A 20,156-nucleotide genomic window follows, 5' to 3' on the forward strand; every position below is an offset into this window, starting at 1 on the left:
GCTTGTTAAAGTAGATTAGAAAAAATAGCCTATACTGTTTCATCTTAGAATGACTGAGTAAATGTAAATTATGTTTTTTACATTTAAATGCCTTTTAATGTTTACAACCTGAGTAATTACTTCCCTTTCTGGCTTATTGTTTTTATTATTATGATTGCAGGAAATAGTTAGTTGCAGAAAAATGTATTTGAAAATTAAAACTAGCATTTAATTAATGGTTCTCAACATGATTTGAAAATAAAAGAGAGTTTCATTGAAAGAAAACTACAAAAGTTGTAATTCTAAAGATAAGTAATCGCTTTAATGGCACAAAAATAGCCGTAAAGATATCCTGTTTCCTCAGCATTTACTGTAATAAATGTAACTGAAGAACCAGAAGTCCTACAACATAAAATAAATTTAGTAATGTGGTGACACCTAGGGGCTTAAACCAGTGTGATCACAAGCCATACTAACATTCATTGACAAATTTGGTAATTCTTGCTTAAATCACCCTTTGTTTTAAATGTGAGTGTGTTTTTTAAATTATTTTTCTAATGTTAATTCCCATTGATGCCATTTGTTGTTTAGTTATAGCTCTGTATTACTCACTTTTACTACTTTTTCTTGTATCTTGGTAATAAGTACAATTCTTATAACTGAGTATTATTTTTATATACCTTTTGTGATGTTTCTATATTTATGTATTCATTACTGTTTCGCGATGTGCGATTTTACCATGCTCTTGCATTTGGAATGGTTATTTTTTTGTCACGTTTTGATTTATGATCATATGTGTGTGTGTGCTTGAATTTCAAACATTTCTCTGCTCATTACTTACATGTTTAGATTTGTTATACATATTTCTACTTTCCTAACAGGAGTGAATTACAAGACAATGCTAAGGAGGATGACGTTGCAACGTCGAAACATGTAGAGTTGTCAACTTTTTTGAAGGCCATAGATAGGCCTAAATAAAATGTTTTTTAATTGTGTACCAGTTTAACGTTGAATATTATTTATGATTATATGGCATGGTTATTGGCTAATGTTCAGCTACATGTATTTTCAGCTGACAGAAATGATTGATATCTAGTTGATTCCTTTACTAAACATTGCGTTTTTTTAGAAGTTCTCTCCTTTGGAATTTAACTAAAATTTAAGGCACTTTAGTTAGAGAAACAAAATATATAGCCCGTGACAGTTAGTGCGTGTTATCATGAAATGCAGTCTTACTTCATATAATTTTTGCGAGTTAAAATGTCAAATTTGTTAATGATTTTTATGTCCTTTCGAATCACTGAAGATATCTTTTTGAAATTCAGTAATTTCACACAAGACTTCGGGTTTGAACTTAACGTTGTTTAAAGGTCAAATAAATGTATTCAAGTATAATGTAGGCCTACTCATGTTCGATGACCTTTTGGAATATAGGCTTGTATTTTATTATAAAAAGCAAACAAAATTTTAATTGCTAAAATATTTAGTGAAATCAATCATCTATTTACAGATACTTACATGATTTTCAAAAATGTATTTATATTTTTATAGCAGTGTGCTAAGTGTCAAAACGACACATTTCTGTTTAGCACATACTTTAGACAGTAGTAAACTGTCTAGATTATTATTTAGTCTGTTTTTTACACTATTGGCAAGTGACTTACTAACCAAATGCGCGAATATCAAACATGTGAAATATAAAAATTAACGATAAATAAAATAATATTTATACATTTAAGTTGAAGTTTTTTCGAGTTTTAGGAGGGAAAATAATGTTTAAAGAAGTAAACTTCAAAAATTTCGTATTAGTAGAGATTGAAAAGGCTCACTAAATAAATCGTCAACAATAGTAAATCGTTAAATGTAATCAACCTGTAATCCAAACCTTTGTTTTTAACAAAAATCAAACGCAACAGAAGTGAACATTTATTTTATTATAATGGATAGAAATTATGGGTAACGACAGGAAGTGACGTAACATTCGATCTCAATCATGACAAAATAAAACGAGTTATAATGAGATGTTTCAATTTTTAACATGCGGTAGTTTATGTTACCATAGTATCATAAAACTTTGTGACTCGGAGAGAACTCAGAAAGGGCGTTTTAGTTTTACGATGAAATCTACATTCCGCATGACGTAGAGATATACTCCAATAATTTTATTATATTAGTCAAAAAAAAATAGTTGGACACACTTTCAATGAGAGATAAAATAAGTTTTATTTCATTATATTTCGAATATACGTCCTGGTTTTACAACAAGACAATCAAGTGAATTTGAGAAGATAATATAAGGAAGTACTGTTGCCAAGCGTCGTGAAGAGCACTTGCCCCGAACGTAATTAAAATAACTTGTGTATTATGGGATTTCTATAGATAATATAAGGAAGTACTGTTGCCAAGCCTCGTGAAGAGCACTTGCCCCGAAAGTAATTAAAATAACTTGTGTATTATGGGATTTCTATAGATAATACAACGTAGTACTGTTGTCAAGCCTCGTGAAGAGCACTTGCCCCTAATAATTAAAATAACTTGTGTATTATGGGATTTCTATAGATAATACAACGTAGTACTGTTGCCAAACCTCATGAAGAGCACTTGCCCAAAACGTCATTCAAATAACTAATGTATTATGGAATTTCTATAGATAATACAACGTAGTAATGTTGCCAAACCTCATGAAGAGCACTTGCCCAAAACGTCATTCAAATAACTAATGTATTATGGAATTTCTATAGATAAAACAACGTAGTACTGTTGCCAAACCTCATGAAGAGCACTTGCCCAAAACGTCATTGAAATAGCTGTTGTATTATGGGATATCTATGGATAAATAAGGAAGTACTGTTGTCAAGCCTCATGAAGGGCACTTGCCCGAAACGTCATTGAAATAAATCAGTGGGCATGTGTTTGAGCATTTTATTACAGTTTATTACTTATTCTGACAAAAACTGAGAATCCGGTGAGTTAAAAGCTGATTGTAAGACACGCATGTATGTTTTGTAAGCTCAGAATATGTGAGACTAAACTATATTCCTAATATTTCATTTAATAAAAGATGAATCGTGGTCCTTTTAATACAATACTAGCTTTAAAATATGCGATTTAATTACCTTATTAGTACCGCCCCTTGTTTCAAAACTACGGAATTAAAAAGTGCCAATTGAGAAAAAAATATACTGATGGTCACCAACGAAAGTTGCCTCATGACGGATAAACATCAAACCTAACATGAGTGACCAGAATCATATGAACGCATAAACCACGTGACCTGAAGTCATAAACAAGTATTTCTGTTTACTCTTATTCGGTTTTTTACACGGGTGTTGTGTATCCCAAGTGTTAGGGGAAGTAGAAACAATTTATTTGTTTAGGAAATAGTTGAAAAACAAAGAATAAACGCTGTTAATTTGACAATTTGTGGGACATATCAAGCAATGCATCATTTCCAGTTTTACACTTCCCATGAGGAGAGGGCTTGGCATGGTCTGATGGTTAGGCTACCTAACTCGCAATCTGAAGATCGTGGGTTCGAATCCTCGTCACCGAACATGCTCGCCCTTTCAGCCGTGTGGATGCTATAATTTGACGATTAATTCCACTATTCGTTTGGAAAAGATTAGCCAAAGAGTTGGAGGTGGGTGATGTTGACTAGCTGCCTTCCCCCTAGCCTATCACTGCTAAATTAAGGACGGCTAGCGCGGATAGCTCTCGTGTAGCTTTGCGCGAAATTCAAAACAAACCAAACCCACGAGGAGTTGGGGAAAATGAGAAACACTACAAATTATTTAGTCAGTTGATTAATAGCTATTGATTATTTTTATTGGTTAGATAAAACAACGTACAAATTAGCTGTCTAACAACTATACATACTCGTGGTCAAAAGCATGAAAACTTCATCAGGTTTCATGTAATTTGATATACCAAATTCCTTTGATTAAAACGCCTATTTTACCATCATGTTACAATCTATAAAGGTGATGGCCTGGTGGTTAGGGTACTCGATTCGTAATGTGTGGATCCAGGGTTTGAATCCCCGTCACCGAACATGCTCGTTCTTTCAACCGTGATTGCGTTATAAGCTATTGTCAATCCCACTATTCATTGGTAAAGAGTAGCCCGAGAGTTGGCGGTGGGTGGCGCTGACTAATCTGCCTACCCTCTAGTGTATCACATCTAAATTAGAAACGAGTAGCGCAGATAGTTCTCCAGTAACTTTGCGCGAAATTCAAACAAACTTAAACTTGTTGTTTCGGAAATTCGAACAATGTTACTACGTAAGGGATAGCTATCCCTAATTTTCAACTGATAAACATCAGGGAAGGTAGTTAGTCAACTTTGTTTTGGCTACTCTAATCGAATACAGGTATTTGACCTTAGCGTTTATGACACAAGCTAACACGCGGAGCTCGCTTTTAGCGGCAACGAGACATGAGCCATGTACCCTCGGATTAAAAGTCCAGCACGTTAAACACTAAACCATGTCCAGCCTATGTCCAAGGTAATTAAACAAAACGACAAAGAAAACTATATTTGAAAAAAATATTAATCTGCTTTTTCATGATTACAACTTTAATTTCTATACTCTTGTTTGTAGTAAAGCACAAAGATACACAATGGGTTATCTGTGCTGTGCTCACCAAGGGTGTTCGTCGAAACCCGGTTTTAAACGTTATGAGTCAGCAGGCTAGCCGCTGTGCCACTGGATGGTTCAATATGCAATAAAATATATTTTCAATGCATATTGCTATAATCTCATTTATCATAAATGTATTAATATAAAAGCCCCCTTCACATACACACACACACACACACACACTGGCTCAACGGTAAAATTGAAGGAGCTATAACGATAAAAACCGAATTTCGATACCCGTGGTGGGGGCACAATACATAGCCCATTCTGTTGCTTTGTACTTTAAAATAAAAGTGATAAAAAATATAAACATGTATAGTTTGTACTTACATCAAGAATACATGGCGCCGTCCCTAAATTGACCTACCGACCATAGGGAAGGCAGTCAGTTAGTTAACAGCATCCTACCACTATTATTAATTATTACTCTTATAACTCACTTACAGCTTAAAGTGCGGAGGAATATTTAGAGGTATCACAAGGAATCGAACCTCCCCAGCTTCAAATCCTGAACCTACCCCAGAGCCATCCCTTCCCTTGTAGTTTGTTGAATTTCGCGCAAAGTTACTGGAGGACTATCTGCGCTAGCCGTCCCTAATTCAGCAGTGAAAGTCTAGAGGGAAGACAGCTAGTCATCACCACCCACCGCCAACTCTTGGGCTAATCTTTTACCACCGAATAGTGGGATTGACCGTCACTTTATAACGTCTTCACTGCTGAAAGGGCGAGCATGTTTGGTGGGACGGGGATTCGAACCCGCGACCCGCACAGTGCGAGTCGAGTTCACTAACCACCTGGTCATGCCTGCCCCGAAGCAACAAACATTTTATAAATGGACGTTTTTTTTCTTTCCAGTCCTGTGGAGTAGGCTTAATAACGATCGTGTATTAAGACTAACAGACTTTGTATATTGCGCATGAAAGACTAAGCCTATCTTAAGCCTTGAGTACCTGCGAGTAACAATAGCTCGCAAACAATTAAGTTTCCAATAAGATTTTTAAATTCCTCTTGTGACTTGACATGGAAAGAAATAAAGAATTAAATGTTTATTCGAAATTTGTGTTAGTAAAAGTTTCTTCCCTACTGACAGTGGCTTGAACTAGCGTGGGGAATTAAGTTCATGTAAAAAATAGAGCGAGTACTTACGAATTAATCTTCTGCGTTTTCGGAGCTCTTTGAGAAACTATTAGTATGTGGACTCACGTGACGTGAAGTCATAAACGAACATTTTCTATGTATTCTTAGTCAATTTACTGCTCAAGAGGTTTCTTTTATCGCCCAACTCTTGGTACAATAGTTACAAGGTAATAAGAATTTATTGTATAGTTTTAGTATAGTATGTTTGATCTGTTAACTACGTCATAAGTAAATACGACTTTGTGAAAGATCATTTGAAGACAAAGTAAAAAAAATGGGGGATATCATTAGAAGATAAATGACGACAAAGAAAGATTTCTGTATCTCATTCAAACGTTTCGAAATATTTGGTCGGTGTGGGCGTAGCTAGGGGAATAAAAAACAAAATAGAAATATAAGGTTAATCGGTTGAAATAGGAGAATAAATAAAGAATTCCTGCTATTTCTGACTTATGTCTTTCAACAACACAGGCCTGCGAATTTATACTTCATCAACGTTATTTTGGTTTTAATAACGGATTTTCCATAATTCAGCTACGCAGATTTCCAAAATAATATTCATTTTTTTCTATCACGTAAGGATTTTTTACAAATCGGGAAGAATAAAACTCTTACTTAGATCAAATTACTATTTCGTTTACCACTACAATAAACATTTTTATTATTATGTTTGTTAATAAAAATACAAACAAACTGAAGAAAAGGGAAGAACATTGATGTCAAACGAATATGCATCCTCATTCGTCCTGATTGTTTTTGTGAAATCTACGTCTTTTAGTCTCAAAACTACGTGTTGTGGTCTCTTTTTTTATGTATTGCGTTATGACGTTTTATGAAAAGTCTGTACGTGATGGAGAAAAATGGATATGGTTTTCGGATTCAACGTACAGGAATTACTGTAGAACATGTAAATATTTCAAGACAATAAAACCATCGCAGGCCGATGTAATGACGAAATAAATTACTTAAGGTGTTACAAGATGAATTTATAGGACCAGAATATATAGTTTACTCCATACCAATATTAACTGGACAGTGTAAAAAAATTACTTTCTCGGATATAAGTAACAGTTTCAGCTCACTTTTTGAAACTTTTGTACAAAACGTTTTAAATTACTGTAACTCCAACTTTTCACATTGGCGGCATCAGTTACGTGACTGTTTTTCGAGTTGTAATGATCCTGCCGGTTTACTGATATTTTTCACGCACGTCTTAAAACTAGTGTTTTGAAGTCAGTCGTAAATACGCTTGTATCAAAATTTAAAACGAATTTACTTTAATTCTTATATAGAATTGTTATACAAGTTGAGTCTGTTTTGACTCATTATTTTTATAGTTATTTCGAATTTTCCAACGAGTTGGGTTTATTTTGACTCATTGTTTCTCAGTTATATCGAAGTTTTCAATATAAGAAGCTTTGTCTTGTTATTCTTAAGTTATAAACATTTTAAAACGAGTCTGCTTTGACTCATTATTCCTCCGTCAATGGTAAATACAATTCTTCAGAAAAGACCTCAGTATTTCAATATAACGAAGATAGAAACCATTTAAAAAGTTGATTTTGGTTTTGTTTAAAATGTAACCTTCCTGTTTCATATTAAAAGTTGCTTCAATTTCAGCTTATTACATTAAATATATCAAACATTTAAGGTAGATTTTACGCAGAAGAACCATAATTTGTACAAACCCGTATACCAGTTGCATTAGGCTTAGCTGTTTCTCAACCAAGCAACTTAACGTTAAAAGATAGAAGACTGTTAGATTTAAAGTTATGGTAACTTGTAAACCAAATATTTGTTGGGTCATCTAGTTTAAGTCAAATACCAGGCCTTTTAAGTGTTAACTAAACTATTGCTTTACATCTGGAAAGCCCAGAATGCTGTTATAGTTATATAACATATATATATAGTTATATATTAATATATTAATAGTTATATATTATAGTTGTAAACAGCAGTCATGATGAAATAAAATTATGTTCCTAGGAATATGATTTGTAATAATGCCGAATTCATATATGCTGTTTATGAATAAATGAAAACATTCTAGTAATTTTCTATACTGTAAAAAAAAAGAACTAAAATCAATCCAGAATTTACTCTGTCCGGTTGGTATTTCTGTATCCTCAGATTACAGTGTGGTCAACAGTGATGGTAATTTTATGAACCAATGAGAGGTATCTGTATTTTTCCAATGAAATTTTTAATTCTTCGATATAAGACAATACAGATTTGAGAAGTCTGTTACTCCAATATTCATAGATTAAAATCTAACAGTCAAAAGGGAACTGCTGTGTTGTATTTTGAGCCTTGCGAAATGAAATGAAACACATTAAAATAATTAAATTCAAATTATTATTACATTTCTTAAACTTTCTTTTTTTTTTTTTGGTCAGAAAAGTAACGCACTTTTTTCTTGAAGGTTATCAATCAAACTTAGAATCAGAGGCGTCGTTTTTGTAGGATTTCTAAAACATAACTTACGAAGAATCCTCCACAATAAGAATCTGAAAGAAAAAAAAACTTGTTGAAGTAACATCTTATATATCTTAAATGTGACAAATAGCAACACAAAGTTAATTACATAACACATTTTTTTTCAACTAAAATATGTTCCAGTTTAACAGTACGATATCATTTTAGCAGTTTGCCCAATAGGTGGATATTTATCAGAGAAAAATTACTAGTATATCAAAAATTGAAATTCTTGAAAACAAGTTTTCACCAAATTTACATGTGTAATCCATTTTAATATTATTTATTAGTCCCCCGGTGGGTTAGCGGTAAATCTACGGATTTATAATGCTAAAATCCAAGGTTTGATTCCCCGCGGTGGATACAGCAGATAGCCCAATGTGACTTTACTCTATAATAACCAAATGAATTATTATTGGAGATAGCTTTGACCCGTTTTGGGGGTCGTCATCAGGCTTAATGAACAATAATTGGTTACGTTTACTATGTGTTTTTAATTTATTATTTTCTGATATCCCTCTAAATGCACAATCTGTGTTATCTAATATTACTATAACATCTATTTTTTTTCAACAATACCAATACGTTAGCATTGTTCGTTTAAACTTTTACAATTACACCTATACGTTAATATTGTTCATTAAGCCTCATAACGGTTATCGGAGCGGGTCGAAAGCTACCTCCAATAATAATAAAGAAATATATACATGAATGTGGTGACAACTTGTTTAACAATTTTCATTCTGATTTAATATTACCCTCATCACGAAACGATAACTCTTCAAGATTATAGGTATCTAGTCTAGTCTTGAAAAAACTGAAGTGTGTTGATGTTGTCCTTACGACACAATTATTTTTTTATTCTGTAGTTACAAGGAACTTTCAAATTGACCTTTAATACCTGAACTCCAAACGACTCGGATAAATTCGAGCAAATCTTAGTGTTCACATTATTTGTTCTTTGGCAAAGTACACTGATGTCGTGAAGATTTGTTAAAGCATTAGGCATTATAATGTGAAAGTTTCTACTATTTGTTACCAAAACTTACACACATAATTATAGTCAGACATATTTTTGAATTGTGTTTATGTAATTAAGATTAATAATATGCTTTTTTACATAAATGATTTTATATATCTAGCTACAATGTTTTCTGGAACCTTTCAATGCTTTCAAAACAATTATACGTTATGAATATTATACATATTTATCACAATTAAAAATTTCCCTTACGATATAAATAGCAGTTGTTTATTTTAATTAAAAAGGTATATTTAATATATAAAGAACAACTGTGTGTTACAAGTAAATAATTATATTTAAAATATAAAGATTCCAAATTTAACCCCACACACACAGGCATTTTCAGTCGAGACTTCCCCGACGAAAGAGGTCGCCATCGTCGAGAGCCATTGGAGAACGTTTAGCAGTGTCAATGGGCCGAGAGTATTCATAGGGCAAGAAAGGTTTGGTGAGGTCGGTATGGTCTTCAGTGCTCATGTCCAGCAACTAAAATATAACGAAAACGCTTTTTTTAATAATAGAAAGTGGGCTTCTAAATGTTTTTGGTACCCAGCACTCTATTAACCAAAAAGTTTGGATCAATGCGCCCATAATATATCATAACAAGTTACTTTTTGAATTTCGCGCAAAGCTACACGAGGGCTATCTGCGCTAGCCGTCCCTAATTTAGTAGTATAAGACTAGAGGGAAGGCAGCAAGTCATCGCCACCCACCGCCAACTCTTGGGCTACTCTTTTACTAACGAATATAGGGATTGACCGTCACATTATAACGCCCCCACGACTGAAATGGCGAGCATGTTTGGTGTAACGGGGATTCGAACCCGCGACCCTCAGATTGCGAGTCGAACACCCTAACCACCTGGCCATGCCGGGCCCTTTCAGCATAGAGAAAATAATTATTATGACAAAATTTAATGTACTTTAGTCACTATTTAGGGTTAGCATATCAAACAACTTTTATATGAAAAGAAAAAACCTCCAAACTACTAAATATAGCTACCTAATGACACATCGATATTTTCATCTGTGTAAGCTACAGGTACCATAAAGTATCTCTCTATATATATACTGTAGTCTATCATAGTAATCTTACTGTCCAAATATTCTAAAACTATCTATTAACGTTTCCAAGTGCGCTTAAGCCTTAAGGTCATATGTGTAATACTAATAATATAATTAAAAATAAAATGATGCAAAGTTACATCCAGATGTTTAGACAAGCTATCAACAAAAATCCTTAAATAATTTGCTCAGTTTTGATCTTCGTTAATCACAATCGTTTTACAAAAGGCAGCAAAATTACTTACGCTATCAACTCGCATACTTTGTTTGATTTTAGGCACAAAGCTACACAAAAGATTTTGTGCTCTTCCCACCATGGGTATCGCAACCTGATTTTTAAGGACGCAAGCTCTCAGACCGCTGAGCCGCCTGGGGTAGGGTCAGTTTACGCAGTGCAGAGAATTTTTTTTTTTTTTCACTGACGTTCTGAAATATAATCCATAATTTCAAGTTATTTGATATTTTACAGCTTCAACACAGCGACCTCTAACACTTCGTTTTTGACTGCGCACGAGGAAGGAATAATTTTTCTTTAACGAATGCGTGTAATTATTTAAAAAAACTGAAAAAAGTAGTTCAAGTAAAAAAAACAAAACAAACTATATCCTTACCAGCCTGAAGGATATTCTTCTTAATTTGTATTTTTTCTTCAAATGAGAAATATTGATGTTTAAACAGAAGAGCCCCCCCCCCTCCCAGTGGCACAGCGGTATGTCTGCAGACTTACAACGCTAAAATCCGGGATACGATACCCGTGGTGGGCAGAGCACATTTAGCCCTTTGTGTAGCTTTGTGCTTAACTACAAAACAATCTTCGACATCCTTGGTGGGCAGAGCACATATAGCCCTTTGTGTAGCTTTGTGCTTAACTACAAAACAATCTTCGACATCCTTGGTGGGCAGAGCACATATAGCCCTTTGTGTAGCTTTGTGCTTAACTACAAAACAATCTTCGACATCCTTGGTGGGCAGAGCACATATAGCCCTTTGTGTAAAACTATAAAACAATCAATAAATCAATCAACTTTTCGAAAAATTCATTTACGTAACATGAGGAAATTACCAAGCAAGACGTAAACTGCCTATAAAGATAAAACAAGTATTTACTTACTTCTACGTTTATGAAAACCGGATGGAGCAAGTTAAAGAAACATACTCACCATTCTTAAGATGTCTTTTATTTGCTCTCTCCTGGTCTGGTCAGCCCTTGTGGGCAGATAACGAGCATGAGCCAGCCACGAGCTGGTTAATGTTAGAATCACGAGAACGAGAATGGTAGAACGGAACACTGTAAGGGAAAAAAAAAGTTATTGAGACCAATTAACTCCCTACGTAAACACAGTTCTATTCAGTAGGTAGAAAAAAATTGTGTTAAAACTTAAATTCTATGTAAGCACGGCCCAATTCACGTAAGCTGGCAAGACATGCGATACCTGAGCTAAAATGCTAGTTTTGTGTTAGAGGTTTGATCATTTGCAATTTCAACCAGCATACAAGTCATAAAAAAAGCTAACATCACCTTAATTTTTTTTTGCACTTTAGTGATCTACAAACATTAATCCCACACACTTAAGATTTGGATTAAAGTAAGTAACAAATATTCTATTGGTAGGCTAATAGTCTCAAATATATGAGTCGATGTTTTATCGCTAAGAATTTTAGAAAAGCGAGCTATAAGAGATTGTACTGACTTTTACTTTCATTAGTGATTTGCAATATCTTAATAACATAAAGTTCACCTTTCCGTCATAATAGTATACATCATTCAAAATCAGGAAATATATATTAAAAATTAATCTAAGCCTCAGGTATGTTTTACGGTTCAGAAGTTTGACATTAAGTCCGATAAGAATTCCAGTAGAACTTCACTGTCTCTCTCTCCCTTTTTTTTTTTTATAAATTTGAATTTAAAAGTCTGGCTAGTGCGTATGCCGATCATATTTAGGTTAAATACCTCACTGATATCATTATAATATCAGTGCTTGAAATGGGGTAGTACTTGTAAGTATGCTTGGTTTGGGTTTCGCGCAAAGCTACACTAGGGCTATCTGCGCTAGCTGTCCCTAATTTAACGGTGTAAGGCTAGAGGGAAGATAGCTGATCATCACCACCCACCGCCAACTTTTGGGCTACTATTTTATTAACGAATAGTGTGATTGATCGTAATATTATAATGCCCCCACGGCTGAAAGGGTGAGCATATTCGGTGGGACGGGGATTTAAGACTAATATGAATATTCAAGATATGTAAGTATGCAATACCGTCACTTTTATATTTGAAAAGGCACTTTTACTTTGCCCCTTTATCCTACCTTTATGCGTATCAGCACTTTTACTTTGCCCCCTTTATCCTACCTTTATGCGTATTAGCACTTTTACTTTGCCCCTTTATCCTACCTTTATGCGTATTAGCACTTTTACTTTGCCCCTTTATCCTACCTTTATGCGTATCAGCACTTTTACTTTGCCCCTTTATCCTACCTTTATGCGTATTAGCACTTTTACTTTGTCCCTTTATCCTACCTTTATGCGTATTAGCACTTTTAGTTTGCCCCCTTTATCTTACCTTTATGCGTATTAGCACTTTTTTGCCATTTCAAACACTGTAAAATATAATTGATTAAATTTTCAGAAACTCAAACATGAAAAAAAAAAAACAATTAAGTTTTAAAGGCTTGAGTTTTTCATGATTTTCTACCACCAGTAACACTCAAGTATGAATTTCAAAATCACGAAAATTAACGTACACATTTGTCACGTTTAAGGGGCTTGCTTAACTTGGATTTCAAATGTTGCAATGATATAAAAGAACAGATCTAAAGTATATTGTCTGATATACATTCGATGTTTGTTTCCGCAGAGTCTCGGCAACACTAATAAAACAAAAGGAACACGATCCCCCCTCCCTCGTCGCCACGGGATAAATTATGCATATATCACACTGCAGTGTTTCAAATACGACACTGATCCTAAATATTCCCACTCATTAGATTAACTCGTACAGAAATAATCCAGTGTTATACAATTTAAAGGTTGGCTAGATGTACGTATTGTGTCACGTTACTAGCATCTAGCCTCGTTAACAGAGTTATTGTGTCCCATCAATGAAAGTATGATGTTGCCCCCCAGTGGCACAGCGGAATGTCTGCGAACTTACAACGCTAAAAACCGGGTTTCGATACCCGTGGTGGGCAGAGCACAGATAGCCCATTGTGTAGCTTTGTGCTTAACTACAAAAACAAACTATGATGTCAGGATCTATTCTCGCTAACGGTAGACGCTGTTGGTATATTAGTGACATCTTTATCATGAAAAAGAATATTATACCTTTTTTTTTAGGAAGAAATAGAATAAAATGGAATTCTAGATTTTTCTCATACCTAAAGATAAACAGCATTATTATAATAAATTCATTGTAATAAAGCAGTACAATGAGTGGTTTGTAAAGAAACTAATTAAGTTTTGTTTGGAATTAAGCACAAAGCTACACAATGGGCTATATGTGCTTTGCTCACCACGGGTATCGAAACCCGATTTCTAGCGTTGTAAGTCCGCAGACATACCGCTGTGCCACTGGGGGGGGGGCAATTAATTAAGTAATTACTACATTTCGTTTATTGTTTGCTGAGTAAAAATTTCACCCCCTTGATCAGGAAACCTTTAGCTCAAATATTATTATTATTAAATACTTAAATACTATTACTGTGTATTGTGGATTGAAAAAATCTCAACTACATACTTAAAATATCTTCTGTGATCTTTCTTTAATATGTATCCGTACGCAATCGACTACATCGTCTATGACAAAGTTAAGCTCTTGTGATTGGTAAAATTACAGGAAACTGGAAATACGAACGACGTTCGTTTTAGTAGACTACTCCATGCTGTACACATACGGAATTATGGGTAAAATAAGCTCACTATCAAGGTTCGAGGAGACTAATACAGCTAATAACCATTCCGACTGTATCAAAGCATAAATATTTAAGTACTCTGCCAACAGTTGGAAGATGGCTATCGCTCCTGATTTTCTTCTTCTTTTCCATAGCGTGCTAGTTGTAACGACAGGGCCCGGCATGGCCAGGTGGTTAAGGCACTCGACTCGCAGTCTGAGGGTCGCGGGTTCGAATCCCTGTCACACCAAACATGCTCGCCCTTTCAACCGTGGGGGCGTTATAATGTAACGGTCAATCCCACTATTCGTTGGTAAAAGAGTAGCCCAAGAATTGGTGGTGGGTGGTGATGACTAGCTGCCTTCCCTCTAGTCTGCTAAATTAGGAACGGCTAGCGCAGATAGCCTTCGTGTAGCTTTGCGCGAAATTCAAGAACAAACAAACAATATAACGATAGCGATACGTTTTGTAGTAGACCAGTATAACATAGTAAAAGACAATTTTCTAAATAAGGTTTGTGATCAATGCAATTGAGGTAAATTAGAAGTTAAGATTAGACTGCTATTCCATAAATTGGACTTTTATAATGATAGTTTTAGTTTACAAACATTAAATATGTATTTGCTACATGTTACATCACAATATTCCTGGTATGATAGGATGTAGGGAAAGAAATGGTCAATTTCAAGTTTCGGATAATGTTTATTTTTCAAATTCACTTAAGCCTTCCTCGAAATAGGCAGAGAAAACCGAAATGATGCTTTATCCTGATCTGAGGCACTAAACCCACGGAAGCTTCTGACAAGTGTACCAGAACGCCGAGTTTCAAAATCTAATTATGCGATGCCAGCTCGGCCAACATCCAAAGGTTACTGGAGTTTCCAGATTGTATTGAATCAAATCTCCAGTATATTAGATTAAAGAACAAACTAGGGAGTGATTAAAATCTATGTACTAAAGCAGACGCCCAAAATATGTTTCAGGTTAGATTTTGGAGAGCTTTAATTTTGCAACATGGTTTTAGGTGTTTCCAATCTTTTAGATTTGATGTTACACAAATAGTAGTATTTTATATGTAGATATATCATATGTTTAATGAGTGTACGAGTAGGACTTAACTTTAATTCACTGCACGATATTTTGTCACAAAAACAAACTACGTAGAATAGACGGAGAAGTATATTTAATTCGTGTTAGAAGACTCTAGGTGTCTTCTTCTAAACAGATGCTGATTGGTTGAATTCCAAGTGTTAACTTTGGTGTTACCATTTTTGTGCAAGAGTTATATAAAATCGTATTTTTGGCGCAAGGGTTAAATTGCTTTTGTTTGTTTAAAATTAAGGACAAACCTACACAATGGGCTATCTGTGCTCTGCCCACCACGGGTATCGAAACCCGGTTTCTAGCTTTGTAAGTCCGCAGACATACCGCTGTGCCACTGGAGGGAAGGTTGAATTTTGAATTGCATTTTTAAAGTATTCTTTCAGATGTAGCCGATGAAACGAATAGCTATAACTCGGTATAGTTAGTATCAGAAACATTACTTACTCAATCGGGCTTGTATTTTCGTAAACAATTTTATGATATGGTTGTTTATTGCCATTCGTTTGACTAGCCTGTAATGTGGAATCAAACAAACCCAGAAATTAAACCCTTGGTAACGTCTTTATATATATATATATATATAGGTCTATCTTTCGAAAGAACTAACATACAAGTTCATGTTTCGCAACCTGTCCAATATCGTGAATAATCAAATAAAATTACTGTAAGGGAAATATTGTGTTATTTTTCTTTTCATCAATTTTAACCATTTTCTTGGAATAGTTAAATTATAAATTATAGAAAAGTTTCTATGTAAAATATGATTAGGAAAAACAAACAAAAGATCAGTAGGCATGTTAAACTTTTAGCAATTTGATTTTGAATATATTCTTCATGCGAGGCGCGAGTTTAGAGAGAGAAGCTCCAGAAGTTTTTGATTGATCAAAATCTAAAATGAATATGAACACTGAAAAATAAAGTTCTTCATTTTATTCAAGGGCCTAATGTTATTAAGTGTAATGTTGTATTTTATAGATGTTCTCCACTTGTGCTTAATCTCGATAAATACGAATATTCTCTCTCTATATATATCTCACTTCCAATTTATCAATCATAGAAGATATTAGTTTAGATAACCAATCAGTTGTCGAATAAATAACTTTAAAAAAAAGGTTCATATATCAACGAACTATGAACAAAATGTTAGTCTAAATAAGAATGATCTTCGAGAGTGGCGTCATGAGCGATAAGCACGGATTATAAAAGAGAACATATTTTTAAATCATTACTAAAAAAAAAAAAGGGTGCTTGTTAGTTGGTGTGTTATTAGATCCTGGAAACTTGCCAGTGTGAATACTTTATGGGAAAAGTTAAGCAGTCTCACTGGAAAAATTAAACGGCAGTCTCATCCAGGCATGTCCCACCAACAAAGCTAAGCAGTCTTAGATATATACGTCTTGTGCGATAAGCCTACTTACCTTCTTCGCTGTCTAATAGGTAAAAAACTTGTTTAACGAACAAGTTTAGCAGTCTCACAGGCAGACTTCTCGGGAGAGATGCATTCTTACAACATGTATAATTGGAAAAGTTAAGCAGTCTTGTAACACGTTTCACTGGAAAATCTAAGTAATTCCATAGCTGAGTACGGATTTGAATACACGCATATATCGTTTTCAATATAGGACAGACTTATTGAAACGTCATAAATACATCTTGAGATGATGTATCTTGCTGACAAATGATGGTAGCTACTGTATTATATATATATAGATGTATCTCTAGATTGTATGTGTGATGAGTAGTCCACACTTGTAATGGAACCATTTGAGTATTGACGCGTACTTGTTACACGACTACCTAAATTAATTATCCCTCCTACAATATAACGAATGACTTTACTTAGATTACCATTAATAGGCCTGAAATATTATTCAGTTACTATAAGATATTTAAATAATAATACGTCCTAATTTACTTTCTCTCCTACGGTGAAGTTATTCATAACGTCAAAATGTAGTTAATTGTACGAATCACTAACTACAGGGAAATTTCCAAATTGCTGATTGGTTCGTTATTCCTTATTACGAAACACACTTTCATTCGCCACCCAGTGATCAATTCAATCAGTATTCAAAACAGATCATTAGTCAAAACTGGATAATATTATAAGTTATTAGCCTTTTGCACTAACTTGTATTGATAAACTTAACCCAGACGATTTAATTATTCAAACAATGTTTAAAACAAATAATTAAAATAAATGAATTTTCACGCATAAGTTTGTTTGTTTGTTTTCAATTTCGTGCGAAACTACACGAGGGCTATTATCTTAGGAGATAATTATTTTAAATCAAAATAACTGCCAAGAACAATAACACTTAGCTTCTTTCTGTCACTAGGGTTAAAAAGAAGGGAGAGAGAGCGTCACGTGAGATTCGAACTTCGTGTTTTGGGAGCCATTTTGTAACCTTTCCTTGTAAAAGACGTTTCACTGTGTAGCTTTGTTCAGCACTTCCAACAGTAGAAACTAGTATTAAAAGTTGGGGGAAATGAAGATACCTCGTTAACTAACAGGACTTTGTTCCATCTGAAACTCGGTTCATTGTGAATAATAGTGCAAGGTATGAATCGATATCAATTATATCAACCTTGCAACGAAAACTGTTCATTAAAACCTGTGATATGGTGAAGGCACAGTAAAGTTCAGATGTAATTTAAATGCTATCATTCTAGTGTAAATATATAAAGAAACGCTAGCCATAAAATCTTTACTCCATAATTGTGACACGTGCGGCTCGAGTAAAAAATAAAAAACAATATTATAGTATTGCAACGTTTGTAGCTTCTTTCACTGTTTATAAGCAACGTTTTTTCCTTCACGAGTGTTTTTTTTTGTAGTTGTAAAGGAGAGTTTTTGCCTATTTAATGTCCTCCGATGGGACAACGGATTTACAGGATTTAGGATTTACAGCGCTAAAATCAGAGGTTCGATTTCTCTCGGTGGACACAGCAGATAACTCGACGTGGCTCTGCTATAAGAACACACACACATACTACTTTTAAGTAAATCAAAGCCCCACAGTAGCACAGCGGTATGTCTGCGGACTTACAACGCTAAAATCTGGGTTTCGATACCCGTGGTGGGCAGAGCACAGATAGCCCATTGTGTAGCTTTGTGCTTAATTACAAACAAACAGTAAATCAAAAAAAGGGCATAAAAACGATTTTTAATGTGCTATGTTGTATTCCTTTCTTCTTCTAGTATTGCTATTTCTCATTTTACGTGTAATAATATATATGTGCTCTGCAAGAATGCACCAGTCCTTCGATATCTACAAAATATATCCATGATCACCTCTCTATTTTTATAATATTAAGATAGAAATTAGCGTACATCTCAACCTAACTAGACTTATGATGGTCTAATGTTACACGTCATAACTTTGTGTAATTTACTAATGTGTATTTCGTGTGTGTGTGTGTTTATTTTTTCTCGACACTAATATGAAATTGCTTGACGCCCCTTTTGAGAAGCGGACCCTCCTTTTCCAAACATGAATTTACTAATGTGTATTTCGTGTGTGTGTGTGTTTATTTTTTCTCGACACTAATATGAAATTGCTTGACGCCCCTTTTGAGAAGCGGATCCTCCTTTTCCAAACATGAATTTACTAATGTGTATTTCGTGTGTGTTTTTTCTCGACGCTAATATGAAATTGCTTGACGCCCCTTTTGAGAAGCGGATCCTCCTTTTCCAAACATGAATTTACTAATGTATATTTCGTAATTTCCATTTCATCCTTGAAGAAATAAAATATTTCTTTCGTAAACGCTTCTGTTAGTTTTTTTTTAGTTGTGATTTATGTATTGTTCTGACCTACAAGAAAAGTTAAATGGATGGTTTATGACATAACATATCAGGTCAATAGCTACGCTACTCTACAGAAACTGCATGCAATAAGTCAAGGTGGAGAATTTTGTGAGAGAAGATCTTGAATCCTGCTAGTTAAGGTTTGGCTGAACACCCGTCTCATTGCGACTCATTGGTACCAAGTTCGATCCCTTGCATTACGTCTTTAAATTTCGAATCATTACAATAGGAATAAAGATTGGTTGGCGTTAAATATTCTAATAAATCCGCTTTAAATATAAAGATATTCCCTGTTAAAAGAGGAGAAGAAGAAGAAAAAACCATAACTGTCAAAACTATTTTTTGTAAGAACTAGTATAAAAGTTGACCGGCGTGGACCTTACAGTCATTTTTGTGGTAATAGAAACACATTTTTCTAGTTCGGATTATCCAAAGATATGAGAATCAGAAGTGATAAATACGTGATATTTTTACAATGAACCTGCTTGAAAAAATGTACACTACTGAGCACAGTAATATTAACAAACAATGCAATTTCTCAAAGTATCTCGATTTTGGAGGTCGCCCATCAATAGCACGCGTAGCTCGAGCAACTCTTGGTATTCTAAATAGCACATACTTTAAGAATATCATTAAACTGATTCATACAGGTGAAAAAACCTTAAAATTGATAGTATTGGGGAATGTTTCTTATATATATATATTGCATTGGCTTTGTTACTTTACTACAAAAAATTCTCAAGAACTTTAAGTTGTAAAATAAGAGATGAACTTACCCATCTTTAAGAACTGTATGTTGTAAAATAAGAGATGAACTTACCCATCTTTAGGAACTTTAAGTTGTAAAATAAGAGATGAACTTACCCATCTTTAGGAACTTTAAGTTGTAAAATAAGAGATGAACTTACCCATCTTTAGGAACTGTATGTTGTAAAATAAGAGATGAACTTACCCATCTTTAAGAACTGTATGTTGTAAAATAAGAGATGAACTTACCCATCTTTAAGAACTGTATGTTGTAAAATAAGAG

General features: G+C 34.2%; 1 long non-coding RNA gene across 1 annotated transcript in view; it reads right to left on the reverse strand.

The window, feature by feature from the left end:
• Nucleotides 1–7,937: 7,937 nt before the first annotated feature.
• Nucleotides 7,938–20,156, reverse strand: part of LOC111087123 — a 13,741-nt gene continuing 1,522 nt past the window's right edge. The window contains exons 2-4 of the long non-coding RNA XR_002611839.1: nucleotides 11,479–11,606; nucleotides 9,589–9,740; nucleotides 7,938–8,262 (exon numbers count right to left, since the gene is read on the reverse strand). This is a non-coding gene — a long non-coding RNA (uncharacterized LOC111087123). The remainder of the gene's footprint in view (nucleotides 8,263–9,588; nucleotides 9,741–11,478; nucleotides 11,607–20,156) is intronic.

The sequence above is a fragment of the Limulus polyphemus genome, unplaced genomic scaffold (assembly GCF_000517525.1).
Source record: "Limulus polyphemus unplaced genomic scaffold, Limulus_polyphemus-2.1.2 Scaffold1756, whole genome shotgun sequence".
NCBI classification, from domain to species: Eukaryota; Metazoa; Arthropoda; class Merostomata; order Xiphosura; family Limulidae; genus Limulus; species Limulus polyphemus.